Source organism: Macaca mulatta, chromosome 3 (assembly GCF_049350105.2).
Source record: "Macaca mulatta isolate MMU2019108-1 chromosome 3, T2T-MMU8v2.0, whole genome shotgun sequence".
Lineage (NCBI taxonomy): Eukaryota > Metazoa > Chordata > Mammalia > Primates > Cercopithecidae > Macaca > Macaca mulatta.
Window position 1 is genome coordinate 118,812,840 of NC_133408.1, and position 7,936 is coordinate 118,820,775.

The window sequence follows — 7,936 nt, forward strand, 5'->3', positions numbered from 1 at the left end:
TGTTATTTTCATGTTGAGCTATTTTATGTTAATTTTATTAAGTTATATTAGTATAAAATGTTAATTTTTAAAAATACATATTTTTCTAGGCTTTGGAATGCTTAAGTATAATAAAAGTTATTTGGTTCTTTGACTTTTGAAAGAAAACACACTGTTTTTGGAGGCAGTACTCTGATGCAATTTTCAAGGTCCTCTGCATTTATGAGGGTGTTCGGGTATTTTAATTTATAGGCCAGTTTTGTTCCTTTATATTTAACATAAAATCATCTATTTTTTCTAGGTTTTTAAATATTTTTCTAGGCTTGAAGTTGATTACCTCACATTTTAAATATCTTGTAAAAATTATTGTTTATCTCCTCTTTTTCAATAGTTTTTCATTTAAAAACACTTTTCTTATTTCCAATATTATCTCTTTGCAGTTTTCTTTTTGACTTGACTACACTTACTAGGTATATGTGGATAATATTAGTATCTTCTAAGTAAATCTTAAATTTCTTTATAAAAAATAGTGAAGCTTCCATTTTTCTTATTTGATTACTTTCTAATAGCTAGAGTTTTAATTCCTACTTTTTGCTTTTTTGTTTTCTTTGGCACTATTTCTCTGATATCTTTAGTCACTCACTCCAGTAATTATTTTTTTTTGCATGCATAACTGTGAATATTCAAGGTACACCACATTTTGTACTAAGTACAATATTGGCTGAACACCATAAAATAAAGTACAGTGTTTTTGTTGTAATTGTTTTCTAAATGGACTATAATTGCAATTTAATTTCCTTTTAAACCTAATATTTAAGGAAATGTTCTGTATTACCCATTTTTAAAAATTTTAAGATGTTAATTTTTAGTGTTATAGACCGGTGGTTGTAGAGTGTGACCTCTTTTAAATTTCTACTTTTAAAATTTGTTTAGAATTTCTTTGTGCTCTGCAAAGTAATACAGTTTTGTAAATGTTCTGCAGACACTGGAGATTAAAGAATATCCTCAGCTTATAGATTACAAATTTGAGTATATGGCTATAAAATCAAGAATATAAATTATGTTATTCTGATTGTATAAGTTAGTAGGCTTAAATATGTTTGCATTCATGGCATAGCTTTACATGACAGAAAATTTGGCAGTACACTTAAATAAATAAGAGATTAGAATCACTATGTAACAAATCAGCCTTAATAACTACAACTTCACCATTTATTTGACAATATATACCATATTTATACAAAAATTGATTTTAATTGATAAGATTTATTGAATGCATATTGTATGTTGGCACAAATTGATGCTCTTTACCTGCATATAATATGTATAACACGCTTATTAGCTCTGTCTTAAATATGAAAAAAATGAGGCATAAAGCTTAAACATGGTGTTCTGTTAGTCTTAAAATAGTATAATGGTAATATTATTTGTAGTTTTCTGCTAAAATGGAGAGTTACTTATATAAGAGATAACTGGGGAAAAATAAGTGATGTTATAAATTTTGCAGAGCTAAAAAGTGTGATTTCATTCATTTACTTTTGATACAACATTTATTGAGTGTTTATTATGAACCAGGCGTTGTATTAGGTCTTATAGAAATAAAATTAATTTAAAAGCATTCCCACTATCACTGACAATACAGAACATATAATAAAAGAGAAATTTTTGCTCTTATTTACTAAGTTTGTTGAAAAAGAAAATTGCAATTGAGAAGGTAGAAGTACAACAACATAATCAATTCCCTCCCTCTGCTCCACTCCTTTGTAAAAAGTTAAATAAACTAAGTTCAGCTCTCTATCTTTCTGTCTTTCTCTCTCTCATACATACACATTCACCTTCTTGACTGCTTTTCAAGTAACTGTGTAATGGGTTATGTGAAAATTGAAACACATTTAATAAAAAATAGCACATGTCAGTAGCTTCACACAGCTAAAGGTCAGTTAATGATATGCATCTCCTGGCTTGCCCTCTCATAACACTTTGCTATCAGGTGGTACAAAGTAACAGTGTTCTATAAAATGTTTATTAGTGGTTGGCACTCATTCATAAACCACTTTTTGTAACTTTGGTGAATTATCCGGTCTCTATTCAGAGACCTCAGAGAGCTGCACCCCAATGTTGATGCTATGATTTTCTGAGGGCAGAATCAGCCAAAATGGACCAGGTAAGTCTTTCACAAAATGAGATGCATTGGACCAGGTAGCAATGTAGAGGACAAGATAATTTTATTAGATAATGTAAGTACTTCTCTGATGCTCCTGGTCTTGTTGAAATTTTATACCTCGACGTAAAGGTGGTGGTACCTGTACAGTCTCTATGGGTAATCAAAGCTTTTGAACACCTCTCACTTTGCTAAAGAAATTATTTTTATCATTTGTGTAAGGATAACAAAACAAAGAACAGGCAAATGTTGTCCTCTGGTATAGACGACAACAATGTTTGAAATGTTCAGGATAACAATGCTTGGGCTGTGGATTTCAAAGGGTCTTCAAATAATGAGTACCCCTAGGGTATGGATTAAAGTTGCCTTCTATACAAAATACCATGCATGTGTTAAAGAAAATTATTGTATAAATGGGCTAACTGGAAGGAAAACAGGTTAATTAATTTCAAGACACTCTCTGCTTTTAGTTGGCTTCAATAGTTGTCCAAACAGTGTGATAGAAAAATGGGAAAAAATTGTCATTGGTTCAAGTGATTATATCATCTATTTCAGTAAGAGAAACAGAGGAAATAACAAGCTTCTCTTCCTTCTTGATTAACAACGATTTGTCAGATAGACTGATATTTTTAGTAAGCCAATTAGAAAAAAATGTTGAAACTCTAAGTTGTTCATGTTGAAATTTATACAATAGAAATACAAAATTAGAGATGAAAGTGAATGGCAGAAAAACAGCAACAACTCGCCTGTACGGTCAAGTAAATCCAACAGAAACATGTATCAACTCAACTTTCCTTTGGCTTTCGTCTTCCAAAATGTCCATGAACACTCCACAGCCATTCTTCAAGCAGGGAAAGATGGTAGCAAGACATTCAAAGTGCAAAGGGAGAATGGTTTTATATTATCATGGCTAAATATTTTGTTATTGTTGTTCATTTTTTAGTTTTGAAATCTTATAAATGCATGTCATCATGTAATCACATTGACATGGGCCTTCCCGGGGCCTTGGGAGGGGATGATGTAACTGACGGGTCCAAAAACTAAGGTTTATACTTTCATGGTAAATCTTTCTGGGTCTGAATTTGAAAAGTGTTCATAATGGTCTCTAGCTATTAGTTTTACTGTAGTCTGTGATAAAAAACATTACTGCTGGTTGTTTAAATATTTTTATTGTACATAGAAAAATATCTTTACAATAAAGAATTATTGCTTATAGGTATCCTTTTTACACACACACACATACACACACATATGCATATATTCAAGAGTGAAATTTCTTAAATGCATAGAGTATAGAGTATGAAGTAAGCATTTTTTTCTTCCTAGTATCCACATTAGGCATTATGCAGTTTATATCCAAAGAGGATGAAATAGATATTGATGGAATAGCTTAATAGACAAAGTAGCTAGAAAGAAATTTTCTAAAGAAATTTCTGTAACATCCATAACAAGTTGCAATTTATAGATAGTTTTTAATAGATATTCTACTTTTATTGAAGTCATTGGTTAATTTTGCCCAATGTACATACTGTTCACTCAGAGAAGTATTTTCAGAATTGTTTTTGTAATTTTCTGAATAATGCTAGCTCCCTTTTAAAAATGACTTGAAAATACTCTTGAGTTATTCCTCTTTTCCCCCTTGTATATGCTAAGTATAGTTAAAAGCAATGGTTTCTATACTTTAAATAAATGTTTTACAATATTTTAAACATTTTCACTTATGAAGTTGAATTAAACATATAAAAAAATTTCTTACAGCTTAGGCTGGGATGCTGATGCTTCTCAGGAGTGAAGAATTTTAGTTTGGGTTTCTCATTCCCTATTTTGTTTGGACTCAGCAGTGTAGTGGGTGAGATCTATTTAAAACAATTTTGGGAGTGTAATAGATTCGATTATTGGTGCCAATACCTTACCCTTTCATGCTTCCATACTTTTCCCTACAGTTCATCATAGCTTGCCTCTTGACTTTTTGTCTGAGCATGTGTATTAGTTTTCTGGGGCTGCAGTAACAAAATGCCATAAGCTGGGTGACTTAAATGATGGATATTTATGTTCTTACAATTCTGGTGTCTGGAATTCTGAAATTAAAGTGATGGCAAGATTGGTTCCTTCTGAGGGCTGTGAAAGAGAAACAGTTCCATCCTTCTCTCCTACCTTAACCAATTGAACCACAGCTGTCTTGGAGATATGTGAGCAGAAACAAATGTTGCTTTCAGGTACTTAGTTTGAACATGGTTTGTGATTTGGCAATTTTTAGCAATACTTAACTGATACAGTTAGTATCTAAATTGTTTTCTTACTAAGTTTATTAGCTGTCGTGATATTAAAAAAATATGTATTTTATCTCTCCTTTTTTTAAAATTTATTTATTTATTTATTTTTATTATTATTATACTTTAAGTTCTAGGGTACGTGTGCATAACGTGCAGGTTTGTTACATATGTATACTTGTGCCATGTTGCTGTGCTGCACCCATCAACTCGTCAGCACCAATCAACTCATAATTTACATCAGGTATAACTCCCAATGCAATCCCTCCCCCCTCCCCCCTCCCCCCTCCCCATGATAGGCCCCGTGTGTGATGTTCCCCTTCCCGAGTCCAAGTGATCTCATTGTTCAGTTCCCACCTATGAGTGAGAACATGCGGTGTTTGGTTTTCTGTTCTTGTGATAGTTTGCTAAGAATGATGGTTTCCAGCTGCATCCATGTCCCTACAAAGGACACAAACTCATCCTTTTTTATGGCTGCATAGTATTCCATGGTGTATATGTGCCACATTTTCTTAATCCAATCTGTCACTGATGGACATTTGGGTTGATTCCAAGTCTTTGCTATTGTGAATAGTGCTGCAATAAACATACATATGCATGTGTAAAGACATTTTAATAACATTTGTAAAAATTAAAAGCAATAACAAAAAATATGGAGGACTACCTTTTTCAGCTTTACTTATCTAAAACCTTTTTAAAGAGAAAGGAGATATGGTTATGATTTACAGAGTTCACAAATATTTTTATTTTGTTATAATCCTCTCACTTGTGCTATAAATCTGTTCATCCTAAACAAAAGAGTAAATACCTAGATAGTAGATATTTTGTTAGCTAATCTACCCAACTCATTTCTACTTGGCAGTATCTAGAATTCTGAAAAGTAGAGGAATGTAGAATATTTAAGAAGTTAAAACAGGCTGTGGTAGGCTAGCTTGTCTTTCGGGGATACAGATCTTTGAAGAGATATGTGTAAAGCTAGCATTCAGATGGAATGGTTTTTCATCTGTAGACCAACCTTGTCCTCTTGAGTCATCCTAGCTAGAATATTTGTGGATGTTTTTTACATGAATCTGTGGAAGAGAAAACATGAGTATTAACTATAAGTTAGGATAAGGTATTAAACACAACTGCAATGGGTACTCACTCTGCTGAAAGGAAACAACCATAAAGTGATACATTTTTATCCAAGAATTTGCTCCTCTCCATAGAGATGGCTAGAGATATCAGTTCCAAATTCATGAAATCACAGATTAATTTAAGTTCAACATGCAAATGAGTATAAATGCAAATTATATTTATATTATTACCTATGAAAATTTTTATCTATTTATTATTATCAGTTTCTGGTTTGAATACTAGAAACACAGATAAACCAAAACCCATATTGTTTTTCGTGTGTGTGTTTCAGTAGGGCTTCACATGAGCAAGTTCAACTAGCCCTTATAAATCTTCTTTATGAATCTTGCTTTATGAATCCGGCTGCTCAAATTTGGGTGCATATGTATTTAGCATCCTAAGATGTTAAGTCTTCTTGTTGAATTGAACCCTTTACCATTATGTTATACCCATCTTTGTTCTTTTTCATTGTTGTTGGTTTAATGTCTGTTTTATCTGAAATAAGATTAGAACCCCCTGCTCATTTTTCTTTTTTGTTTGCTTGACAGATATTTCTTCCTTCCTTTACTTTGAGCCTAAGGATGTCATTGTATGTGAGATAGGTCTCTTGAAGATAGCATACAATTGAGTGTTGCTTCTTCATCAAACTTGGTACTCTGTGTCTTTTAAGTAGGGCCTTCAGCCCATTTACAGTCAAGGTAAGTATTGATAAGTGAGAATTTCTTCCTATCGTCATGTTGTTAGCTGATTGTATTGTAGACTTGATTGTATATAGTTGCTTTATAGTGTCAGTGTGCTATGTATTTAGGTGTGTTTTTGTGTTGACAGGTAATGGTCTTTTGTTTCCATGTTTACTACTCCCTTAAGGACTTCTTTTAAGGTAAGTCTGGTGTTAATGAATTCCCTTAGCCTTTGCTTCTTTGGAAATAATTTTATTTCTCCATTGCTAATAAGCTTAGTTTGGCTGGATGTGAAATTCTTGGTTGAAATTTCTCTTTTATGAGGATGGTGAATATCGGCCCCCAATCTCTTCCAACTTGCAAGGTTTCTGCTGAGAAGTCTGCTGTTAGTCTGATAGTCTTCCCTGTGTACATGACCTCCCCCTTCTCTCTAGCTGCCTTTAAGACATTTTCTTTTGTGTTGACTTTGAAGAACCCGTTGAATATGTGTCTTGAGGATGGTCAATCTCATGACTATGTGTCTTGAGGTATAGTATCTTGCAGGGGTTCTCTGAATTTCCTGAATTGGTATGTTGACTTCTCTAGCGAGGTCAACCTCTAAGAGGTTGGGGAAATCTTCATGGACAATATCTTTAAATATGTTTTCCACATTGTTTGCTGTCTCTCCATCTCATTCAGGAATGCCATTTAGTTTTATGTTTAGTCTGTTTATATAATTTCATATTTCTTGCAGGTTTTGTTCATTTCTTAAAAGTCTTTTTTTCTGCCTGTGTTGATTTGAAGGAGCAGTCTTCAAGCTCTGAGTTTTATTCTTTTTTTTTTTTTTTTTTTTTTTTTTTTTTTTTTTTTTGAGACGGAGTCTCGCTCTGTCGCCCAGGCTGGAGTGCAGTGGCCGGGTCTCAGCTCACTGCAAGCTCCGCCTCCCGGGTTCACGCCATTCTCCTGCCTCAGCCTCCGGAGTAGCTGGGACTACAGGCGCCCGCCACCTCGCCCGGCTAGTTTTTTGTATTTTTAGTAGAGACGGGGTTTCACCATGTTAGCCAGGATGGTCTCGATCTCCTGACCTTGTGATCTGCCTGTCTCGGCCTCCCAAAGTGCTGGGATTACAGGCTTGAGCCACCGCGCCCGGCCGAGTTTTATTCTTCAACTTGATTGATTCTATTATTAATATTTCCAAATGCATTCTGAAATACGTGTAGTGAATTTTTCATTTTCAGAAGTTCAGTTTTGTTCTTTCTTAAAATGATTATATTATCTTTTAACTCTTGGACCACTTTACTTTTTTCCTTGAATTTGACTGCAACCTTCTGCATGTCAAGCTTGCTTGCCATCTAGATTCTGAATTCTATGTCTGTCTCTTCAGCCATTTCAGTTTGTTTAAGGACCTTTTCTGGAGAGCTTCAGGTTCATTTAGAAGAAATGGGGCACTCTGGCTTTTAGAGTTGCCAGAGTTCTTGCACTGGTTCTTTCTCATCTGTGTGGGCTGATGTTTCTTTCTTATTTATTTATTTTTTTAATATACTTTTAAGTTCTAGGGTACATGTGCACAAGGTGCAGGTTTGTTACATATGTATACTTGTGCCATGTTAGTGTGCTGCAACCATCAACTCGTCAGCACCCATCAACTTGTCATTTACATCAGGTATAACTCCCAATGCCATCCCTCCCCTCTACCCCCTCCCTATAATAGGCCCCGGTGTGTGATGTTCCCCTTCCAGAGTCCAAGTGAT